This window comes from Egretta garzetta, unplaced genomic scaffold, assembly GCF_000687185.1.
Source record: "Egretta garzetta isolate BGI_Z169 unplaced genomic scaffold, ASM68718v1 scaffold411, whole genome shotgun sequence".
In the NCBI taxonomy this organism is placed as follows: Eukaryota; Metazoa; Chordata; class Aves; order Pelecaniformes; family Ardeidae; genus Egretta; species Egretta garzetta.
The window spans coordinates 76,466-101,987 of NW_009258541.1; positions in this window are offsets into that span (position 1 = coordinate 76,466).

Genomic DNA, 25,522 nt, shown 5'->3' on the forward strand with positions numbered 1-25,522 from the left:
CGGCCCGGGGCAGCCCCTCGGCTCTCCTCAGGGGGGACCCTGCAGCCCCGCACGCACCGGCACGCGGTCGCACTGATACCGTGCCGCAGTGCATGGTCTTAACTAGCACCTGGCCATTAGAAGTCCTGTATCGCTGTTCGTTAAAAGGAGAGCTAAGTGAACTGTCCCACCACCTTTCCCCGGGACTGTAGCCTCTGCCTCCCTAAATCCCATCCTGGTGTTTCAAAGGGGTGTAGCGTATCCTAACTGAGGTCCTCAGACCTCGCTGCACCAGAGGTTACTGCAGTGTAACTGCAGAAGAAGCAGTCTGGCATCAGCAACACCCCCTGCACGTGGCATCTACTGGGTTGAAATGTGCTGCAGAAGTGCAAAATTTTATTATAAATCTTCTAATAAGTCATGAATTAACCTGATTGTTCTTTTGGTGAAGACGTTGTAAGGAAGAGGTTCTGAGGAACTGTAACGATCTGGTGGGAAGACCAGCAGTTGATTTCTCACCTCACGGGCATCGTCTGTTTGTAGCAGTAGCTGGTGAAAAAAGACTAAGTGGAAAGTGTACAGTGTTTGTAATTTTTTTTTTTTTAAGAAGAAGAAGGCAGCCTGCTTTTTGTATTTGTGACAGGACAGGTGGAATCCAGATAGTGTATTTATTTTGTAAGAAACACTTTTTAAGAAAAGCAAAAAAAAAAAATCATAAGCATCATTTAGTAAAATGCAGTGCTGAATTCTTCCAGTTTCTGGTCACTTAAGACAACAAAATACACAGTGTCATGTTTTTCATTCTCTTCATGGGATGTATGTCTGTTACAGTACTTATTTATGTACTTGTTGTATCACTTTGACCTGGTTTGATAAATTAATAAACTCTGAAGTTGATAATAAAACAAGATGTTTTGTGTATGATGCTGTTTGGTCAAGATGTTTGGTTTTGGTTCCATGTGCCCGGCTGGGTGCAGCGCGTGGTTGCCTGATGTGGAATCAGGTACTGAGCTATGGAAGAGTCTGATTCAAGACTTAAGACTTGCTGGGTGCAAAGGCTTCCGAACTCACCTGCATCCTTCACATTTGAGGTGTGATCTTAAACCACATGACTTCAGCAGTGCACCTAAGATGCCAGTTTATCAGAAACCTAAGAGATGATACCTGTAGGTTATGAGCAGTTCTGACTTACCGTCGCTTACAACCAGGCCCAAGAAGCTCTGTGAGGGCATTCATGGGAGTCCCAGTGAACTCAGCAGGACTGAGTGGCCCTCCACAGACAAGTTCGCTTCAATTAATTAACTGTTGCAGTATGCTGCAGCATTTAATCCATCGGGGTGGTAGTGTTGCTCCCGTTTAAAAGTCGGGTTCAGACCAAGGCTTTAAAAGTTTGCTGTAACTCAGCATCCACGGGGTCGACACTGAGCCCTGACTACGTCTGAAAACCAGACATGTAAAGCTTGCAGCAGGACACCCGTGTCCCCAGTGCTGCAGTACTTCATCCTTTCGGATCTTCTCCCAGGAATGTCCTCTGCAGAATTTTGCAAGCCAGCTTAACACTAGCATTCATCCGAGCTAAATTAAAAAGCTCTAGATATTATCACAACCTGGATAACGCAGATAGACAAATTAGAAGGATCAGCAGGATGCTCAAACTATCAGCTTATTTAAATTGTTTAATCTCAAGAGCCATGACTGCTTTCGGGACTAGTTACTAGGACAACAATAGTATGCTGGAGAAAGCATAGGACCTGCAATATATAGATTTTCTGGTCAGAGGTATGTTTGACCTTTGGGAAATACCCAATTTATTTCAGCTTTCACCTACTCAGCATGATTAATTTTGAAAATCAAAGCACTGACATCCATATCTGGAAACCAACTAAAGAAGAAATCAAGCACTGACAACTGAGAGAATAGTAAAGGACATACTGCTTTCACAGAATCATAGGATAGGTTGGAAAAGAACTTTAAGATCAAGTCCAACTGTTTACCCAGCATGGTCAAGTCCACCACTGAACCCTGTCCCTAAGGACAACATCTACCCGTCTTTTAAAAACCTCCAGGGATGGGGACTTGACCACTTCCCTGGGCAGCCCCTTCCAGTGCCTGACAGGCCTTTGGGTGAAGAAATTCTTCCTCATACCCAATCTAAACCTCCCCTGGTGCAAGTTGAGGCTGTTTCCTCTTGTCCTCTTTCTGGGCAATACATATTCTGAAGCTCCAAATAATTGGGGAAATATTGATGGAATCAGTCTGTGCTAATGACTAAAAAGAGATGGTCTTAAGAAACGTGAGAAAAAAGTGTAAAACATTAACTCACACATGGCTAGCAGTGTAACTAAAATGGAGAGTATCAGCCTTGTGAAAGATGACTGTTCAAAGTGGTTCCACAGTAAATCACTTTGAATCAGTTAGTACATCAAATCTGAAAATCAAGATGCCTCTGGAAATTCTTCATGAAATTAATTTCTGTTATTTCACCACAACCTGCATGTTCATCTTAGCCACCTTTTCATTTTAGCAAGACATCCGTTACAAGAATCCCTTCCATGAGGACGCACCCCAGGCACGCATACCTGCTCTGCTCTGATCTCCTCCGGTACCAGCCCCTTCTCCATGCCTGACTATCTGAGGGGTGATAGCCTTCCTTGTAGTTGCAGATTGAAAGCCACTAACAGTCAGGGCTGCACAGTTGCATCCCCACTGAATGTATTCTCTTGATTTCGTAACACTCAAACGCTTAGCAGCACACTGAATCTTCTTTCTCACTTCACTCCTATTCCCCTCTCACGTAACACAGCTCATCTCTGACTCCACGTGACTCCACAGGCCAGGAGGGGCTGGGTACCAAGAGGAGAGCCCTATTCACTGCTGTGTTCTTCTGAAATTACTTTTAAATATACCTACACAAGTACAAGAGAAAGGACGTGTCAGCCTAACACTCTCATCTTCATACACTCTCCATTTAAAAAAAAAAGGTCAAACCATTTCACAATTCAGATGATGAATCCTTCCAAAATAATTGATAGCACATGAAGTATTTGCGTAATATTGGTGTGCTCTGGTGACTATTGTGTTATCCATCTAAGATAAAAGCCAAGATTCTGGAGATTTATTGTGGGAGGGGTGAAAATTGACAAAGTTAATCCTTCTTTCCATTTATTGCTTTTGTTTGGGGTTTGAAAAATGCCTTCATCTTCTGATCTGAGGTTTTGGACTGTTTTACTTCTTGGGTAAAGTATGTCTACCACTACATGAGCATACGAGTATGAACCCACAACTCTGCCCTTCTCACATAACACCAACCCAACTGTGAGCAAGAATGCAAAGCATGCAAAGCAAAAACAAATAATTGATTTTAACCCGGCAAAAGAGTTTTTAATGTAGACACACCGGATGACAGTTCAGCATGTTCAGAAAAGGCAGCGAGCCTGATTTCACTACCACTCCAAGTAAAAACTCCCAATCTGTCCTCAAATGACCTCAGCTCAAGAGACAGAGCGAGCACATCACACTCAGCTTTCAGGGTAGCGAACTGCCTCTCAGGCAGCACCCATAGTTAGTTGAGCTCTCCACCAGGAACAATGCTATCTCCTATAGATTACTTCTCCTGTTTCTCTCTTCTTTATTTCAGGATCACACCACCACAAAATCAGGTAAATTAAAACTGCGTTCTACTCCCACTGAAGTAAATGGCAAAACTCCCAATCCTTTTGAGAAGGGGTCCCTGAAGAACTCATACTGATACTTACTGTACTGGCATTAAACACATTTTAGCGTGCTCGAGTATTTAGCATGTACCAAAGGTACATTTTACAGCTTTTACAGGCAGATTCCCAGCCACTTAGCCAGATGTTCCTTAGCCAGCACTGCTCCTCTAGCCTGTCTTCCCCAGCTCACTTCTCCCCTCTGTCAACAGTTAGGATGGGACAATGAATTTGAGTCCTAATTTTAGAGGCATAAACAGGAGTCAAGTGATGCTTAAGGTTTATGGACTGGGGTATTTTTGTTCCACATCTCTAAGTGGGAAGATTCAGACTTTCCCGTTAAAACATCTAGCTTGAAATCAGTATGGTATTTATTTTCATTTCCTATAGTACAGCGTTGTGCAGCATGGCCAGGTTGTATGCTGTTAAATCAGCACTTTGAGGTAGCTGCAGTTCCATACAGGCTGAAATAGCTCCTATATAAAATTTTTGTAGTGTACTCAGGGTGGAATGGGAAATGCTGTAGAAGCATCAAACAAGAAAAGTGAGTTCTTGGCCCAGTTTCTTCACTAGTGAAATGAAAAGACATGGTGTAGAAGTATTTATAGTTAGGGCTGCATAACTATCTCATAAACTAATAGACAACAGTCACCCACGAGTCAATCTTCACAAAGTTCTTCCTAGAAAAAGGAAGATTGGGTTGTAAATCTGGCTATTTAGTTAACAAAAAATTATTGTTAGAGACACACGTACAGCTCCAAGTGATGATATGTTCCAGAAAGCTGTGTTTTGGTATCTGAGATCATGTCTTCAGTTCTGTGCTCTTAGAAAATATTTCCTTGCTTTGAATGCCATATTATATATTCACATACGCTAAGTCTCACAACATCTTTGGGTTTAGATCTAGCCAGACAGTGGCATCCTTTCAAAAATGGTCCAATGACAGCATTTAAAAAGCATGAGAGGATGTTTACAATCAGAACTGATTATCCACCAAGTTTAACTTTGCCATTTATATTAATGCAAACCACTTGTGAAATCATGCAACCGAATCCTACCAGTAGCCCTTCTCACTCACTTCACACTATGTAAATTACTATAACCAAGTCTAAATTAAAAAAAGATAAAAGAAGTTATTTTGAACTTTAGCAAATGTGCTAAATTTCTGGAAATAAAAACCCTGCTGCTATTTTGTTTGAAAGACTTAGTTCATAAACTATGGGTCGTTTTCACAAGTGAGAGGAAAAAAATGCAGATTTTTTTTATGAATTCAAAGAACATTCAGCCTAGAGTGTGTTTTATTTTGCAGTCATAAACAACTGAAAGATTTGATTGATAATAACAGTCAAAGCTGACAAAGACTTAAGAACTTACAACAGTTTTTCCCACCCTGGTTTTTCTTCTTAATTCAAAGTCAGACAATTTTTAGAGACTTTTGCACTGATGAGTCCCTGCTGAAGAGACTGGGCTCTTCCCATGACATCAGCTTATAACAAGCTCCCAATTTCTTTACAGTCAGCATGTGTTGGGAATTATTTACCCCATCTAAATCATGTCCATGAGATCACTCTTATTAAGACAAAGCTGTCATAACTACCACGCTCGTGATGATCATGGGTCATATTAATAGAGTGCCTAAGAAAATTTAGCCACTAATTTACTTTTCAAGCAAGAAGTTAAGCAAACCCTAGAGAAATTGAGGAGCAGAGAAACTCTTGACAACTGTAAAACTGCATTTAAATACTAAATGTTGAAAACTGGAGCTTTTTTCCCTGTCCTCTCCACCAAGTAGTATATTTCTTAAGAGACATTTTATCTTTTTGTCTGTGATTAAAATACTAAAAGGAGCATTTGCTAGAACAGTATCTCTAGAATGAAGCTCCAGCAAAATCAATCTGCTGGAAGACTCTTGAAGCCAAGAATCCAGTAACAGGCAAATGGGATTCTCCAGATCTTGGATTATACAGCTCAAATGTACCAGAAATTCACTGCCTGCCACTGTTCTGTTAAAATACATTTCTACATAATAGTTACGATAAACTCCTAAGGTTTTTGTGAAACTCAGTAGAAAAAGATACATCAAGTAGGATTTCAAAGGAAATTATGAGATCAAATTCTGCATAAATAAGTCTATTTGCAATTTAGAGGGACATCTGACCTGACAGAAGAATGTGCACTTCAATCTGGACAGAAGGCAAAAGAAAAAAAAAATAGGAAAAATATGACATTGTCTGTTATGAGCGAAAGGAGAAAGGTTTTTCTCATCTTCACATTTTCTTTTTAAAATGCAGTTTTCAGAGCCATTGCAAATCATTGCTACCCCTGCCGAACAACCTGTGAAATCTTAATAGATTTCCACACAGAGGTTCCCAGGGGACTGCTTAGCTCAGAGATTAGTAAAGAGAGTAGAGTAGTTGTCACTTTGAGTTCTACTTTAGGGCAATGGGATGTACCCAGCACACTTGCTTTTATTTCCATCTCAGAAAATGCATCCAAAGACCTTGCTTGTGAATAAAGATTGCTCTGGTCTAACACATGAAAGGTAGTCAAGGTGAACCCCAGGATCTCTTCTGGGGCTGCCTCAATCAGCCAATGTATCTTAAAGCCACTGCTACTGGTCTATAATATGTTACCTAACTGATATTAGCAAAAAAATAGTCAAATATAGACTTCTCCCGTGTATCAAAATAACCTGATTTCCATCAGGTGTCACCTCTCTAGCAGCATCCTTCCAGTCCTACAGCTAAAAACACCTTCTTCATGTACCTGTTCGGCTCTGAAAAAAATCTAGCAAAATAAGATTTTGTGACCAAAAAACCAGCAGGAGAACCAAAATCTGCTTCCTAAGAACTCCTGGTGCCCAAGCTGGGAGAAATTCCATGAAATTCCAGCTCTGCTGCCCTGGAAATTAAAAAATATCCTGGCCCATTTCTCAAAAAACTTGTGGAAAGCCAGTCTGCCCCTGCCAACAGCATAACTGTTATTTTCACTAATTGCCAGCTGAGGGAGAATCCCAAAAGAAAGTTGGTGATTAGGCTTGGGAGCCCTCAGAATGACGTAATGTTTGACTTAAAACAGGTAGTCCAACAAGTTGAAAGTGCATTTAATTAAAATATTTTATAGATCAAAGGGTTTTGCTTTCTGACAAAGCTTCAGGTGCCACATAATCATAAACTTTTCGATGTGAAGGTTTGACTACTGCATAGGAGATGCCAAAATCAGGGAGGAAATGAGATAATTAGACATAACCCCTTCAAAATGAGCTTTTAAGTAAGTTAAAATAGACTGATGTGCTCTTTTTTACATCTTAAATTTTACCCTAGAAGCTAACTACTTTGGATATGCTTCTATCTCTTTCTCCATTATAAAATTTCATTAACTCCTCATTGGAAATACATCATCTTCCACTACCTACCTTGTATAAAACTAATTTTTCCAAAACAATAACAAATAAAATAGCGTGAAAACAAGCTTAAGGCAGTGGTGGAACTCTTATGAACTGAATAGGTGCTCTCTGTGCCAATACAGTCTGTTTAATCACAGCCTAACATTTTAATTATGTATATAGCTAAGCAGACTTGCTTGCATTGGCTTAATTATTCTGCGTGATAATATGAACAAAGGGCCTCTGTTAAAGTAATCAAGAAAAATTTTAGCTGGCTGAGTTTCCTCAAATGTTCCACGAGCAATGAAAGATCTGATCATTAAGCATTTACTGCCCCTGAGAGCTATTTTAAACCTGCTCCCTTCATATCACAGCTGGCCCTTTGAGTAGCCTCAAATTCTTTTCATCCGAAAGCCCTAGTAAGGCAGAACAAAAGAACATTTCTCGTTTGGAGTGAGCTGTCTGTGTCATCTGTGTGATGTTCACTAGCAGGAGATGTCTATCTTAATGAGCTTTTGGCCAGGAACAGCGCTGCCACTTTCTAACTTTTGTCCAGCTCACAGGACTCCTGATGCAGGGCGTACTGGATGTGTTAGAATTGTAAATGAGCCCCAGCAACTGCACATCGCGTAAGGATCCCACAGGAACAATTAAGCAATAGTCTCCACCATTGTGGGCCTCTCCTGCCAGATAATTGACCACGACGGGAGCTATGCAGAGAAGCCACGCTGAAGGTGAGGACACAGAACAGAAGTGAAGGTTCATTATCTTGCAATGAAAGGGAAGTTAGCACCAATGGGAATTGGGTTTTAAAGGACCAAAGCTTTCACATTTTGGAGGCATTTGCCATTAATTTCTCCTTTCCCCAACAGAAGCCAAGCATTTTGAAATACATTCCATTTTAGTGGGCCCTGGGAATCAGATCAGTGGTAGCCACATAAATCAAACCTACCCACATATATGGTAGAAGAGAGTCCAAGAATGCTAGAAAGTTTTGCAGAATGTGTGTCTTTGTTAAATAGCTAAACATTCTGTCACTGTAAAAGCTTTCCATGTAGAATCTGGAAGCTTGAGACAAAAATCTGGAAGCTCGAGAAGAAAACCAACAGCCAACATATTACAGCAAGGGAGGATCCCTCTGGTACCCTGCAAGAGTTGAAGTCCAAGTGCTTTATGATCCCCCTTTCCTCAATAAGTCTCCCTTGTCAGATCACATCTCCCATCACGCACAACCTGCTCTCACACAGATGAGACACCACAAGAGCATCTGTCCATGCTGCATCTTGAGAGATACAGCTCACCTGCCCCTCCAAGGAGAATGGTGATGAGGGGAAGAGACCTACAGGAGTCATCCAGTGCCATGCTGGGCGTTTACATAATTCCTATGTTGAGTCATTTTCCAAATATTCATTTTCTCAGTGGTTATTCTTCCTTAACAAAACGTTGGTGATAAACCCAGTGAGAAAGAATTCGGGAAGTTCTAAAAACCTGTGAACTTATTATATGAGAGGCAGATTTACTTGGGGGTGGAATCGGGAGGTCTACTATACTTGCAGGCAGCCCAGTGGAGAATATGGTTCATCCACGTGACTGAGCAGAAGCTTTAACACTATATAATCCCCATGTCACCACAGCAGCTAATTCAATCTCACATCCAGCATATGTCAATGTGATATTCCCTCCTGTGCAGTGCAGTCTTTAGTCCTGAAGCTGCACTCATATTTTGCACTCAGCCTTCTGCTTCTTGGTCTGCCCATCTGTCTCAGCCCAGTACCGTTCACCCTCATTCCCTTCCCTGCCTCTATCACTCCTGCTAATGGGCCTTATCATTTTCCTTAGGCTTGTCAGTCCTCCTTGCCTTTCAGTTCCTCTGCCCATCAGACTGCAAAGCACGCTTCTTTTCAAACATCTTATTTATGCAGCTGATCCTATCAGTGAAAAGGCAGTGGTGATAGATGATCGTTTGGAATAAACTTGTGCCAAAAAGAAAGGGCATAGCAGAAGGGAGGTAGTGCAGTGTCGCCCCGTACAGTGGGGAAGCACTAGTCCCGTTAGCCTACTCTGTTATTTAGGAAAGTGCCTCTAGGTGACAGTTAAATTGTTAACACACTACATCAGTAAACAAGGCAATAATAAATATGTATTTTTCAATTCACACTCATTAATAAAGTCAAAGCCATTCTACAACTGATCATTGCCAGGATCTTACTTCCCTCATCTACATTCTAGTCCAGTCCCTGAAGCTTTTCCCTTACCTCATCTGCATTTTTCCTCATTATTTTCTCTTTCCACAAATTCAATTAGTTTTGGCCACCAACTCAAAAACGCTAAAGGCTACTGGAGAACAGTGGGGTTTTTCTGTCATCTTATTGGCAAGGGTTGCTGTTAAAAAGTTAGCCTGAAGAATAAAAGGAGAAATAAAATGAGGCAAAACAATGACTGAAACTCCTATAATGCACCTGTGGTTTTAGAGAGCTGGATGTTTGTGAGTGGTATTCTGCTTTCCTCAGCTCTACCCTTCCGAGACATAGACATTCACTCCTGATAGGAGATGGTAAGAAGGTAGGAAGCAAAGGAGGGGGGAAAGAGAACTTCTACAGTTGTGCAGATGGCAAACACAAGGAAAGCATCTATAATGGCAAAGAAAGGGTGAAGAAACCACCACACCAGTCTTGCCTTGTCTCTTGCTGAACAACTACGGTTGATTGACTTTGCAAATTCTTGAGCAGTTCCCTGTGCAGCACTTCATCGTTTGGTTGCACGCAAGCCTCTGCTGTGGTCTTGGCTCTCGCGTTTGGCATCCTTCCTCTGTAGGGTGAACCTTATTTCCAGACGTACTTCCCCCACCACAACCATTAGAGGGGACTATGAAATATTCACAGCCACACGCTTGGTCACAGCACAAAAATGATTCCCTTAAATTGTTCACAAATGTCGATATATATGGCATAGTAACGGCACGATGCCCTTGGGGAAAAGGGTAGATAGCGGATATCTACCCGTCCTACCTATAAGAGCTATACTGGGCCAAACCCCAGCTTTTACAGCTCAAGTTTTGATGTCATCGACCAGATCATCCCCCGCACATGCTGAAAAAACCAAACAAGACATCTCAGACTTCTTTGTGGTCTCACTCCAAAAATGCAAATCCCAGAATTTATCTGGCTCATCAGATTTCATTTTTGGCATCTGAAAATATCTACAAAGCTCTGAAAACATCAGAACCTCACCAGAAACTGGATGGAGAAATATTTTCTCATACTCTACATTTCTCTGGCCTGCAAATTCCCAAAGTTGTGGCTAAATCAAGAGTTTTCTCACTGAAGTTATTTTTATGCAATTCACATTCAGTTATCAATCCTGCCAGCTGAAAATATAGCTCCATATTAGATCTGTTCTGATCTTCATTTGGAACCATTTATAGAATTAATAACCTTTGATTTGGGGGAAAACCAATCCCAATTCTCTGTAGCATGGATTTGCCTCAATACGCAGCAAAAGTCAGCAAGAGGTTCCCCAGGAAAACAGCTATGGATGTGATGTAAGTGTGCCACAAGGTTAATGTCAAAAAGTTACCACTGGGAGCTAGGTACACCCCAAGATGTTAACAAACCCTTGCTTTTCTCCTTCTTTGATCTACTGAATGGCAGAAAATTCATAACTGGCAAAAAAAACCCCTCTTCTGCCAGCAGTCTTTGAAAACACTGCTGCAGGAGACCACACACAGGAGTCCAGAGTGCTAAAATGAGATTAGAAACTTATGTGAATAAGATAATCGATAATTAAACCCCTAATCATTTCACTTTTCTAATGGGACAGCAAGAAAGCAGCAGATCAGAACTGATTTCTGGCAGTATGCAGTGTTAGCATTCTGGCCTCATTTTCCATACACACAGATCTACCAAAATAGAAACAACAACCATTCAAACAGTTTAAAAAAAAAATAAACTTGCTTTCACTAGAGATAATAACACTTCTCCCCACCCTGAAAAAACATCCTTTTATTTGTCAAGTCAGGAAAAAAGGTCATGACAGTTTTCATAAAATTTGGACAATTTTCAGCCAGCTCTAACAATGACAAATGACAGCTGAGAGACTTAAAGCCAATGTAGGAGGGAGAGCGAGCCCTGCACTGTGAGGGATTCATGCTTTTCTGTATTTCATTTCTGTATTATTTCTATTTTATGTGTTTAGAAAAGCATTTATACACATAGATGTCCAGGCCTAAATTTATGCCTGTTTTCAGGCAAGTTGTACCTCTGTCTCTCCTGCCTGCCCTTCCAGTTCTTTCTTACTAACTCCAGTCTGTCTGAGTGAACTTGTGAAACAGCCCCAACTATAGTTTTCTGATAAGGAAAAAAAAAAGTTTGTGAAAAATATTACATTCATCCTGCCTTTCTCCACTTGGTTTCCTTCTCTGAATCTGCTGGGTTGGGCTGCGGTAGAGTTAATTTTCTTCCTAGCAGCTGGTATATGGGGCTGTGGTTTGGATTTGTGCTGGACACAGCGTTGGTAGTTGGTTCCTTGCTGCTGAGCAGGGCTGACACAGAGCCAAGGCCTTTTCTGCCTCTCACCCCACCCCACCAGCGAGGGGCTGGGGGGGCACAAGGAGCTGGGAGGGGACACGGCTGGGACAGCTGACCCCAACTGACCCCAGGGGTATCCCACACCGTATGACGCCATGCCCAGCGCATAAAGCTGGGAGGCGGGGTGGGCACAGCTCAGGGACTGGCTGGGCATCACTTGGTTAGTGGTCAGACTCAATTGTTAAGGAAGCCAACCAGATTCTGAAGATTTGAACACACTTTTTAGTGCAAAATCTAGCCTTTTCTGACACAACATGTTGAGTAAAAGAAGACAGAAGCGTTGCCTGCCATGTATATACTCCAAGCAGCATCCTTCCTAGAAAAATGGGTATTTGGGGCTGTTAAGATGTCCCCATGGGGGCTACATGCTACTCAGTTCTCTTATGCACTGTTGGATTAGCAGCAGTGAGATTCTACCAACAATTTTCTCCTAACTGAGTAGAAGACCTTCATCAAGGATGGTTAGATCCAATCTCTCCCAGCATTAACAAAGCACAAGAGCAGAGTAAGCCAGGACAACATTTACAGGGGTTTTCACCTATGTTTCCAAACAGGGTTCTGAGTTTGTGCAGACTCAGAGCCACCTGGTAGAACCCTCGGAGCACCCGTTCTCTAAAAAATGAATCTTTCCCCACTACCTCAAATTAGACATGCAAAGCATAAATAAATCTGCAGCACTAATATTCAACTTCCTATTTTCACTAGTAGCAGCTTTTGCAGGGATAATTTAATTCTTCTGTTTCATCTAGCATTGAGGCTTGTAAACTCCTTTGAGGATCCCTACCAGGAATTCATCAACATGAAGGATATATACTGGGAAGATCATAATCAAGTCAATCAAGGGGAGAAATTCAAAAGCTTTGCCACTAAAGGAATCAAACATAAAAGCCTCCCTGGGGGGGAAGAGGTTTATGTACCATGCCTGGCCTATGTTAAGAAAATTAAAACTCGTTTCACGACATAAAAGAGCCAAAGTGTCAAGTCACTAAAACCAGTTTCCAGTACAGATGCCCTTTTCCAGACTGGTTTATGGGGGAAATACAGATTTATAATACATTTAAAGAAACACAACTGACAAAAACATAACTAAGGGATATATACAAGGAAGACAGCACAGAACATAAATTAAACAAGGACAATTTAAACGCAATTTAGCAGCCTTCCATGTTGCTATAACTAAGGATACTTCTGTTTATATACATGGCAAACCTCTTACTTTTTTCAAAGGAAATGTTTGCAGAGCAGATACCTCTAAGGAAGCTGTCCTAACATAAGAGTTGAAGTTTGCTCTTATAATTTCCCAGAGTCTATTCAGATGGAAGGATAGCAATGCATGAGAAAGGGAATCCAGACTACTGCTGGGGTGTGCGTGTCCATGAATGGAAAATGTACCTGGGGTTGCTGCTTCTTAGTTCTCTTGGAACAAGCAATTCTCCTCTTCCCTCTGCCTTGCCCGTTTCAGTAATTTTGTTCTGAAAGCCTGCATATTTAAGGTGAAGCATGTTTTAAATACATAATTCAGAGCAGGATGGAAAGAAACCGGTTTTCTGAAGGTGGCTGTCAGTGTAACATCCAGAAAAGGAGAACAGGATATAAACCGATCATTACAGGATGCACGTCAAAAAACAAGGTATCATCCCACTTGCATGCAAAAAGGATGATCTGCTAGTTCCTTTCTAAAACTACCCTTCCCCTTTGAAACTGTGTCATAGAGAGGACTCAACAGAAATTAAATAGAAAATTTAGCACCGCAGAAAACTGGGGCTCTTTAAACTTGGGGAAGTAAGATGATCTCTAACTTGATGTTTTGGGAAATGCAGCTACATAACTGGGTAAACATTTTGTTGCCTCCAAGAAGAGCCATAAACAATCTGGTGGAGATTTTTCAAAGCTGCCTTAGGGGCTGGATGTCTATTCCCCATTAAAATTAACAGAAACTGGCTCCTCAAACCCAGTCAATGGCTTTGAAGAATCAGCTCCGTGGGGGTAATATGTAGTATCAAAGGGTGGGGATGAGTTGCAGGGTTAACGGCATCACAGGGGAGTTACTTGTTTGTTTCTTTTTTTCTTTCTTTGAATAAAAAGGAAGTGGGGAGAAGAAGACAACAACAACAATAGAGAATAATAATAATAATAATAATAATAATATAGAGATTGAGCTAAATACCCAGCCAGATTTTTTCCCAATGGGCTTTAAACACTCTAAACACTGTGGAAGGTTTTATGATGGTAACTGGAATTCTCTGACCAAACTCAAGACTCAGATCTTTTCTGGCACAATGATATGATTTAGCAAATCATTATTGGCCGTAACACAGTTATTTATTTTTAAGTTTGCCAATTTTCTCATTTTATTCTCTTAAGGTTAAAGAGAAGCTTTTAGATATCCAGTAAGAAAGAAAAAAATGAATTAAAATGTTATGAATGTAAATGGTGAGAACTTTCAACTATCCAAATGACAGCCTTCTTAAGGTTGAATTGGTTTTGGAACACTAATAATCCTAAACACTTTGAGATAATTTCCACCAATTGGACTTAAAAAGCATTTTTCAGTCAAGAGTGGTCCTTTCCTTAAATTACTACAAATGTTTATGAACTGCTGTTCTTACTAAGTATTGGTAATATCCAATAAAACTTAGAGGCAACAACTTAAAAACTGATAAAAGGAAAATATTTAATGCAGAACAAGAATCTCTAGAACTCGTGGACACAGGAGACAGTTGAGGAGAAGTTTAATTGGATTCACCAGAATGTTAAATGATCACATGAATAAAAATATCCATGGTTCCATAAGACTGGATCAACAGTTTGTCTTTTTGTCATCATTTATTTAGGTGGGATTCCCAAAAAATACAGTGTATGGGCAACGCATTCTGTTTCCCCAGTCTTATCCAAGATAAAACCTTCTTTCATACTTACCTGAAACAGAGATACTTCTAACGCCTTGATGGGTCCTCAGTCCCATTTTGCAGACTGGGAAACTGAGGCTCAGGGAGATAATGCAATTTGCCCAGGGTCAGCAGCAGAGCCAGGACCTGGCCCTTAACTCCCCACACGTCAGGAACCGCCGGCTCCACGGCCACGAGCAGGCACTAGAACAGACGACCCCCTGCTCGGTGCTGAGGCGCCTCTCGTGCTCTGCGGCACAGGGGCCCGGCACGCTCGCCTCCCTCCCTGAATCCACCTGCAGCGGGTGTTTGGCACCATGGAGGACGATGGGCCTGATTTGAAGAAAGCCGCATCACTGGTGCAGCCAGCTCTCTCAGTCCCACTGCCTTTTTTCCCAATTTTAAAATCACAGGCTCTTATTTCTTTTACAGGGAAAAAACTCTTCCCTGGAAAGACTCCCACAACTAAAGATAAAATGGATTGTTTTGAGAATCAGTGAGACTGATTATGTACCAAGTATTTTTCCTTTAGCCTCTTTCAATATTTGGAGGTGGTGTTTATTGCCATGCAGAAAAATACACGTGAGTTGAAAGGAGAGCTTTGACAGTATTAAGTTTCCCTTTCAGTTAAACAGCTCCTGCCTTCTCAGACAACCCACATTTGGTAGGAACATTTCACTCAGCTTTTACTCCGACCTCTGGCTTAAGGGTTTATTTCTACAGAGTACAATGAGAGCGAGTCCATACTTAGGTGCCAAACTGGGGTAAAAGTCACCACAAAAACATGAATAATGCTCAACGTTACCAGAAGTAAATTAAGTCTAACTAAACAAGCCACGGCAAACAGGGTAAACTTACACTGTAAGGTGGACTTTCACACAGAAGGCAGCTATAAACTGAGTGTGGCCTGCAAATCAATCAGCCCCCTGCCTCTACCTAATGAGACCCTTTTCTTTATTGCATTTTTATAGACTTATAAAACCAGCATAGGATGGATTATATGGGCTGTCTGTCTACCCTGTCCATCTGTCGCTATGCTATTGGTGTTCACCCCCGTAGACCAGGATAGTACGTGGCAGGGGTTGGAACTTAAGGGAATACAGAGGTGATGGAGAGACTTTTTAAAAGTTAACAAAACAACGACAGACGTACAACCTCCTCCGCACTAAAACACTGAATTCCAACAATACCAGTTTGTAAAAAGGACTGTAAAATCAAAATGAGTCAACAGGAAAACTTCTCGACAAATGCAGCACAACACTTCAACAGCCTTTGTGTGAGTGCGCATGTGGATGTCAGTCCTAATTCACATTAAAAACAGACAATTTCTCAGAACTCTAAATGTCATATAATTGCTTTAAAAAAAAAAGTTATGTCTATTTGGGTAGAATTCTTTCAAAGTTCTAGGATAATGACTTCATTTAACATGCATTACCCAAAAGATGTTTTTGGAGCTATTCCCATAGAATCAAAGCTTTCCTGTTCACGTAACTCATTTTTGTGATTCTTTATTTTGTCAGTGTTGCTGTAAACAATGTGCTGCCCATGGCAGGGAGGGGAGAGGAGAGATTGTTTAAGGAAAAATAGTCATCCCTCCACAGAATTTTGTAGTTACATTTACCAGCTGCATAAGTGTTCTGATAAACTGCCAAAAAGGGTCACTATAAAGCAATACTCCTTTAAAGTTTTAATCCCTATTAAAGGAAATTATCTGGACTCTCTCCAGAAACATTTTGGGGGGGGAGAAAGGGGCAAAAGCTTCCGCAGAAGATCAAATGTTGTTGATTATAAATTCATTACCAGCATAGCTGCTAACTTCAGTAAATTAACAAGGAACTTTTATTACATCCAATCAAGCTCTTGTTAAAGATAACAAGTTCTTTTCATTCCTTGTATTTGTATAACAGTCACTTTTCTGGAACTCATCAAAGCTTGTTGCGAATCCATGCCAAAGTACCACTCTCTCTTTTACCAGCTTTAAAAAAATTAATGAAACCTTATGATCACAGTGAAAAAGGACTGATTATGTTTAAATATTCCGAGAAAAAAGATTTGGAATTTTAGAGAAATCTGCCCCAGTATCAGCAAAGAGACTGATACTCCACAGCAGAAAAGTCCTAAAATTAGGAGGTTTTCACGCTTGCTTTTTATTGTTTTGTTTGTACAGAAAAAGCTCAGCTAAACAGCCTCTTTATGAAATCTGATAGCCTAACAAAGGCCTATTATGGTTTCACTTTAGACCAGGCTTTCACTCAAATATTAATTGCTAAAAAGCTATTTTACATAATCAGTTTAACCATACGATTATGTTAAGAATCGTTTCTTTATCAAATAATCAAAAGTGGGAGGGAAGAATGTTTTGCTTTGAAGCTTCTCACTAATAACACATTTTACAGCAAGTGAAGGATTTTCTAAAAAAATAACTACTTCAAAAGCAAATATCTTGGTGACAGACTATTGCACTGAGATCCCTTTTTTACACACCACAATCCAAATACATATTTTTCATCCATTTCATTTGTCTGCTGTCCAAGTTTAATAGTGATGAAAGAAACCTTTCTGGAAAATATTTACAAAAGTTCTAATGCCCACTGAAATCAATGTCTAGACTGGATTAGTCTAATATGAGAAGTTTTCTTATAAAACTTAAAATCATCCCTGCAATAAAGTATGATAAAAGCATCCACAATTGATGAGATTCAGCAGTTAATAAAAGGCAATGCAAAGCAATTTTTCTCTGTCCCACCCCTCCAGCAGTACTAAGAAAATAAAACCTAATGGATAATACATGCCTTTTTAGGTAGGTCAACTAAAAATCTTTCTATAGACAGTAAGTTATTTCCACAATTTTACATTTTTTTCTATGTCAATCAGTAGCTTTTTGCTTATTACTGAGATTGCTTGAAGTCCTTTGTTCTAACGAGCTATTTAAGTAGGAGCTTTTACTGAAAGTGTGGTCCTTTTGTTTATTTCTTTTCTGTGTCTGTTGGCCAGAACGAAATACTCATGCACAGAGAAGCTGAACGTGAAGATGGTCGTTTCTTCTCCTCCCAGTAGGACACAAGCTGTATCTGGGCAGCCTTCCATTGTCTGTTGTCCCGGCATAGAAGTGTTTGAAAATCCTCTGTAGAGGCACAGTCCAAAAGTCAAGAGGTGAAGCTGAGAGAGCAGCCACCTGCAGGCTTTTTATATCTGCATAATATCAAATACATTCAACTTAAAATGTTCTTGGACAGCTCTAGCATCCTGTAATTATCATGTAATGCATCCCTCCTCCCTGGAGCAGCCTAAGGTTCGTTGGCTCTGGTTAGATAAAAACGGTCATCATTAATTAGACTAACATTATGTAATGCACTGATAGAAGGCCTACAGAGCGGCACTGTGGTTCGAAGCATAAGCACTCATTTGCCTCGGGAGATTCAGTGCTGAATGCTGCCCCTGATGTTCTGTGGAGCCTCAAGCAAGTCGCTTCATCTTTGTGCCACCTCCTTTGTGCCGTGCAGACCGAGAAGCTGTGTTGTACTCCTGCTGGTTTGGAGCTGGGTTGGCCCTTGCTCTTCACCTCAGTCTCTCAGCTGCCTCAGAACATGAACAGAGCAGCTTTTTCCTTGAAGTCACACCACCAGCAGTGGTTACAGCGTTGGCCGTCCTGTGTTTGCTCTTCTGTCTAGGCCTGTCCCTCTGCAGAGTCCCTTAGTGCCCACTCCTGGATAAACCAAGCTGTATGCTTGGACAATGGCAAGTACTGTAGTAATTCACCTTCTTACGTGAGGAGAGAAAAGCCCTGGATACAAAGCGAGGCTTAAGAGGTGAAAACAGGTGTCTCGCATACACCCAAGTGTCCCATGTTTCATTGAACATGAAAAACCTCAAGCTGAGGTGAACTGTGTTGTACTGGTGTTTCTGGAAGATGAAGGGTTCCTTGCAGAACCATGATGCGATGCGCTAGCCTGTTACCACCATACTGGTTCTTTCCTACAACTTAGAGGTTCTCTGAGGAACACAACGAGGCAATACTTGGATTCAACAAGTGCTATCCTTCCCTACCCAAGGATGCATGGTCACAATGAGATCTAGGAAGTTGGAAAAAAACCCCAACAGATAACTAAACTAAGAAAAGACAAAGGAGCTGAAAAGAAGTTGTCCAGAAAAGATGAGGGATTGATGATGGAAGAGCAATCAGAGAGAAAGAAGGGGACTGTGTTCACAGAAGACCTCTCTTAAAGGACCATAACAATAAACTGGCCCCGTGTGCCAGAACCTGCTACAAATTAACTGAGATTCTTCCTTAATCTGTGTTTAAACAGATCTGCTATCATCTAAGTTTGATAGTATATGATCTATAATGCCAAGAAAATTCGCAGTCAGCTTCCCCTTTAGAAGCAGACTCTTGCTCTAGCAGCAGTCAAGACTGACAGGCATGCTCCTTGGCTTGGGGACTTCCATTCTTTAAAGCAAGCAAAACGTCAGGAAGGCAACACTGCCACAGTTAGCACATAAAAAAATATATTGAAGATTTTTCTCACGGCAGCAGGCAGAAAGAAACACTAGCAAAAACTATGCAACTCCTCAAACACAATACAACATGAAGTTTTGTTTTCTGTTTTAAAAACTTCAAATGTAACAGCCTATGAACAGAAAATATTAAATAATTAGTTATCTAATAAGATCGGTAACAACACCCATACATACCTTTCTTCCTTTGAACCATAGATTTATTGGCTGACGCAGGATACCTAAGTACTCTAAACCTTGTACAAGTCAGAAACAACAATCCCTGCCATTGATATTTATCATGTGTTCAAATGCTGATTGAAATTTGAACATCTAAAACTGAAAAATGACCTTACTAGCTATGAAAAAAAGTTTCCTTCTGGTACCAACAGCAATTACACATCATCAAATATAAGCTAAAGCTCCTGTGTTGGTTTTTTTTTTTTTTCTGTTTTCTTTGTTTGCTTTGTTTCTGGTGCTTGCCTTTCATCCCATTAAATTCATTGGCCAAATTAGTCACTGTTATCTGTTTTAAGAATCATTTCACAATTAACCAAATGAAAAAAAAAAAAAAATCAGGTTGTTTCCAATTCCCTAAAACCCAAATCTTATCCACCCACTCCAACATCTGCAGATGGTAAGCACAGTATGTCTCTTCATTAATATCAGTAATGTTCGTTGTTAATATCTACATACAACTATCTTTTGATCTATACTGAAACTATTTGTATGGCCTAGTTCTGCACTCATTGCTCAGGCAAAACTAACTCTTGAATCAAAGCGAGCTTAGCTCAATTAAAGGCTACAAGGAAAGAGCTCTTATTTTGCTCTTGGCACTAAGTGCACTGGAAGAATCCCGTAAGAAGGAGCAGTGTTATGGGGATCTGTGCCTTTGTATTCAGCAGCTGCAAGAAGGTATCTCAGCTCTGTGAGTCAGCCCTGTTTCGGTAAAGCAACTACTGGTGGCAATATATGAAGAGATTTTTTTTGTGGAGCCAACAAAAACAGGTTTTAGTAGGAACTGGTTACGTTCTGCTACAGCTTGAGTGTCTCTTACCATTTCAGAAGGGACATAATTAAGCAGTAATAAAGTGTGAGAGTCATTAAGGACTGTCCGTTTCAAGAATTTAAAAAATAAATCAACTTCTCCCTCCCTAAAGAATGAGCCAAATCAAAATACCTTTTTTAATAGACCTTGGGCATTTTTTAATAGATTTTAAGTCTTTGAGGTTTGTGTTTCTGAGCTTTTCTCACAAAAAGGGGCTCAAGAACTTATTTCGAAAACTAAGATGCTTGCAGAATCAAATTGTTCCAGCAGCTGAGTTTTTAGGAAAAAAATACTAAAACTCATAAAAAATTATTAGCTATTTCTGTATGTCCTACAGATTTAGAATTACTTTCCATGCCAGTTCGAGGCCAGAGAAAAGAAAATCTGTTTTCTTAAATATGGAACTTTTTTTATAATGCTTATCATTCAGTTGTGTGTATTTTATACTTCTTCAGGTTTCATTTTGTATTTACAAATGCCCTGACTACAGGGCCCTCTTAATTCAGGTTATTTTCACAACGGATAAGAACAGGAAGGTGACTGCTGTTGGGTTAGCTGGTTTAGAGACCCACCTCCCTCCAGAAATGTTCTTTTGAGGAACACTGCTGCAACCATTCCAGACAGAAGAGATACAAGAAAATTTGGTTTTCTGTGACAAAAGATTGGTGATCGTATTCATTCAGTGAAGGCTGAGCACACTGTATTTCATCAGTTGATGGATATTCCCAGAACGTGCAATTAAAATGCAGCTGTTCATTAAGAAAATAATACACCATTCCTGCATAAGAAAGCTGTGTCATGAGCAAATCAAGGGGCCATTTTTGGTCCAAAGCCAGTCTGTGAATAAGATGCTGGACAGGAGATTTCATATACAAGTTGATAATCTGCAATGAAGAGGCAAGACTTGAAGCAAGAACACCAATAAGCTTTTGAAAGTTGAAAAAATGACTTGGAGAAAGTCTTCAAAATTACTTTCAATAGTCAACAAAATCAATACCAGCAACACTTACACTGAATTTAGTTACTTAAACCATCAGAAATTTCTAGGAACTTCTCTTCCCCCAAACAAATACCAACCCAAAGAGACATGCAGTCTCAAAACCAACTATGTATTCAATACTAAAAATTCACAGGGAAGAAGTAAGGGTCAGATTCTCACTTTCACACTGACTCTTGTTATTGCTGTAGCAGGTCAGAAGTCTTCAAAACTGCCAGTTATACTCTCTCCTTGTTTAAGGTCAGTTTTAATTATTGCAATATGAAAAAGACCTTTGTGCAAGTATAGAGTGACTGTATGGTATAGGTGCTGATCTGGTTGTTATCTAAAATAAGAAAAGGAAACTGCTTGCTGCTCTACTTCTTAATTGTCTCCTTATTCATCACTCACGTTGCTCTAAGCGTTTGGACCTAGAGGAGAAGCAGCTCCATATTTTCAATCTGATACTAGCAAACTCAAAGGCTGCGATACAATCAAAATTTCACAAAACCTTGTCATGCAGGATTCCCTGTCCATGGGACAGAAGTGACTGTTCTCCTGAGATATGTGAATTTATCCACAGTTAAGTCCTTTCCGGTCTGGGATCCTTCACTGAGGTGGCAGGTGTGGCTTTGGGGCTCTTGCTCAAAATGTGCTTTTACTCTGTAATTCAAATATGCATGGGTAAAAATTGCTGGATTGGAGTTGCATTCTACTTAGAGAAAAGGAAGATTGTTTTCTCTTTTTCAGTTTCAGAAGGAACAATGGCTGGAAATGGAGTTACTGAACAGAGTAAGATGCAAAAAATGAACGCAATTGAAAGCGGTATGTTTTAGTTACTACAGTAAAACGGCACACAATCTTGGCCATTAGGAGATAAGGCCTGCTTGTTCATTAACTTAGAGAAAGGCCTGGTCCAAAGATTACACCAATGAATTAAAGCAATATGATCCCTCCAATATGGTTCTAATTGCACAGGCACCAATGGAATAAAGGTGATTCTTGCCTCAAGGGCATAATCTACCTTTATTCCAGTAACTGCATCTAAGGTATGACTAAGCATTACTGTGTAATGTTAATAAAAAATAACAACTCAGACTAATCCATCCATACCTCTAAAAAATTATGTGCGCTTTTGCTGTCAGTTCATTCCCTGTCAAATATCAATGTATAGAACAGCCGCTTAGATTTTTATGATATATAAACCATGCTTATTCAGACATATCATCTCCTCAGAGACCTAGCTTGCCAAGGTCATCTGACATGTATAAATTCCTAAGTCAGAGGCCATATTATGAATTATTAAAACTAAGAGAAAAAACTGCATTTGTTTATTAGTTTTTCATTATTATACTCTAATGTGTGTCATATTTATCACCAGACCAGGGAAAATGAATGCTCTTCATCTCTGAAAACATGCTTATCCAATTCAGTTCCAAAACAGATAACAGCTAATGTCAATTGAATAAATCAAAAAATGTTTACCTAATGTGATGAAAACAGAGCACTCATGAGAACTATCAGCCACAAGGTTGCTAGTTTTCATCCACAGCAAGAATTTCTCAAGGGCTCTTTTTTGCCTTCAGACTCATGAGTTTTCTTGCCCAAGCCTCACTGGGTAGTCGAAAGGCTATTTATTTTCTTTCTTCCTCTGAATTTCTAATTGAAATCCACCCTGCTTGTGATATTTAATATTCCAATAGCAACTGGTGAAAAAACAGGAATTTTCAGGACTGAGCATACAAAGGACAATTAAAAAGCACATGAGGATCCTCTTCTGAACATTCTCCAGAAGAGCCTACCTTTCTCTCTTGACTGTATCATCTCTATCAATCTCTTCTTGGAGAGAATAACCTAGAAACACTGTCTCTAAAAACACTTTTAGTGAGCTAATCCCTCTTTTTACAAATTCTAACCCAGAAAAGAGACACATGGCTTATTTTCTAAGCAGCAAGGTTGGTTAATGCTCAATTCCTGTATGTATTTGAAGAACTGGACACAGTTTTTGAAAAAATATCATGGATTCTAGGCACAAGCAAACATATACACAGATGCACACAAAGGCATGTATGAGGGATATACTTGAAGTAAAAGCAAATAGAAGTATCTTCTGGTAAAGGTGTCTTTCTGCTAACAAAAGAGGAACATAATACCAGTCCAAAATGAGTAATCTGCCTGCCAAGGGCTGTAGCCCTTAGACACTATTACACCTCAGTAAACTGGTGCATGTTCGCAAAACTTGGCCGATGACTCACACGGGACCTACTGACAAATAAGAATTTCTGTGACAGTATTTATTTTAAATGTTGCATGTAACATACATTTGCCATCAAAAAGTATATGGGAAGCAGCTACTCTGAAGCTTTGAAGCATGCTGTAGACTAGCTTCACTGCTCCCCTCTTTCATTAAGTTTTGTCAAGGTGGTCCCCTGGTTCCCACCTGAACTTCTCCATGGGCCATGGCATGAGCAAGGGGGATTGTGTTCATGCAAATAAAAAACTTCTTCATTTGAGACATTTGAAAAATGTCCATCTGAAAATCCACAAAGACATACATACATCGATCAGGCCCACTGTTATTTTGAATCAATCTACAGGCTTTGCCTCAGCCACATGGGTCAACAATAATCTTTACAGTATGAAGTTCACAACCTGAAACTACAGGATAAAAATAAAACCAGAGGATAAAATAATTATACCAATCATTCTGCTATACATAGGAAGAGACAGTATTACAGAGAGAGATTTGGAGCTTCTCCTTTAAACTTTGGTACTTAACATTTCAAATCTGAACAGCGTTTTGGGGAACAGAACATACACAGGAAGGTTAAACTTCCATTCGGTTAAAAAATCCCACTAGTTTCCCCTTAAAACTACCAGGTAGCCATCCTTCTCTATGCAGTACATTTGTCAAAGGAGGGAAGAAGCCACCAGGGCTAATGCTCTAAAATTTGCGACATCTAAAGCGATGCTCTTAAAGTCATGTTTAGAAGGAAGAGATTGTTCAATACCCTCTGTGATTATCACAGCTCACACATTACAATTAAATCCATTTGTAGGCATCAGAACAAAAATGTCCTGACTTTAGAAACTGTCAGCCACCTGCATTGTACATTGACTTCAGCTTATTTTTGCAGGCACTCATTTCAAATAGAGACTTTCTGCAGGTGTACCCAACGTCAGTCAGCCAGAGTGCCTCCACTTCCGAGTGCTCTTTAAAAGACAAATGTTGAAACAGCATGTTCCGTCCTCCTTTGCAGTGAATGGATTCTTTGAGGAAATGGGAGTATTAACTGTGACACAGCTACCCTTTTTTTCAAATTCTTTCACGAAGAGATCACTGCTTCTGGGACCCACGGGCCCACATATTATTCACAGACCACACACTGGGAGGAGATGCATTGACCTCAGGTCTGTTACATCACCGTAAGTGTTACTCCACCCAGGATCTTAATAGTTCATTTGGATGAAGTTTCAGAAGTTATCAAGAGCAGCCTGCACAATAAGCCACAAACTTGGGCTGACTCAGTTTTGAAAGTCTAAACAGTGCTCAACAAGTCAAAGAGGACAAATTTTCCTTTTTTTTTTTTTTTTTGGTGTTTTTTAAAATTCATATTACAGATTCCCTATTTTACTGCTCGGTCCCAAGGAAATGAGACAAAACTTTAATCTGTACTCATTTATCTCATCTATCGTTTAGAGGAATCATACAAAAATCCCTTCTGGATGACACAGCCTCCTGAACTCTACAAGTTGGACGTGAGGCTCTTTCTTACGTGAGCAAAGAGCACAGTCTCCAGAGCCAGGACACAGGGCTCTCCTACTTCTTTTGTACAGCTGAAGCAACACAAAGCAAGTGAGAAATTACTCACTTTCTCACTTTCTGTGTCCCTTGACACAGGGGATCCTTTGGGTGGGTGGATGACAGGGTAACCCGCTTTACCCAACAAATGCAAGTCCTTCCCAGAAGGGGCCTGTCAGGGGTTGTAAGCAACTAAATGGATTGGGAGCAGACATGATAATGTGAAAAGTCTTTGAGCAGCAGAATGAAGGACTGCAGCCCAGTCTTAAATGGGTGCTAAATTAGACTAAAAGCCAGAAGCTTAAGATTGAGGGAACAGAAAGAGACTTGGCTTCCACGTTCTTCCCTCTTCAGTTTTACTGAGCATAAACCCAGTAAGACTAAGAACTGTGCTTTTGGTTTTTCATTTCTCAATCCACTTACCCTTTCATGTGCCCATAGGACAAAGCACAGAAGCAACAGAGAGGGTTAATGGCTTCACCACAGTTGGCTGGTGTTAAAGCAAGGGCAGATGTGGGCTTTAATTAGAAAGCAGCTGCACATACATAAACCACAGCAATCTTAATCCAGAGAGTGACAGTGTGAATATAGACCTCTTGCAAAAGCACATGCCTTTAATCTGCATTTATCTGTGTTTTTAGGGAGAAGGGGTTT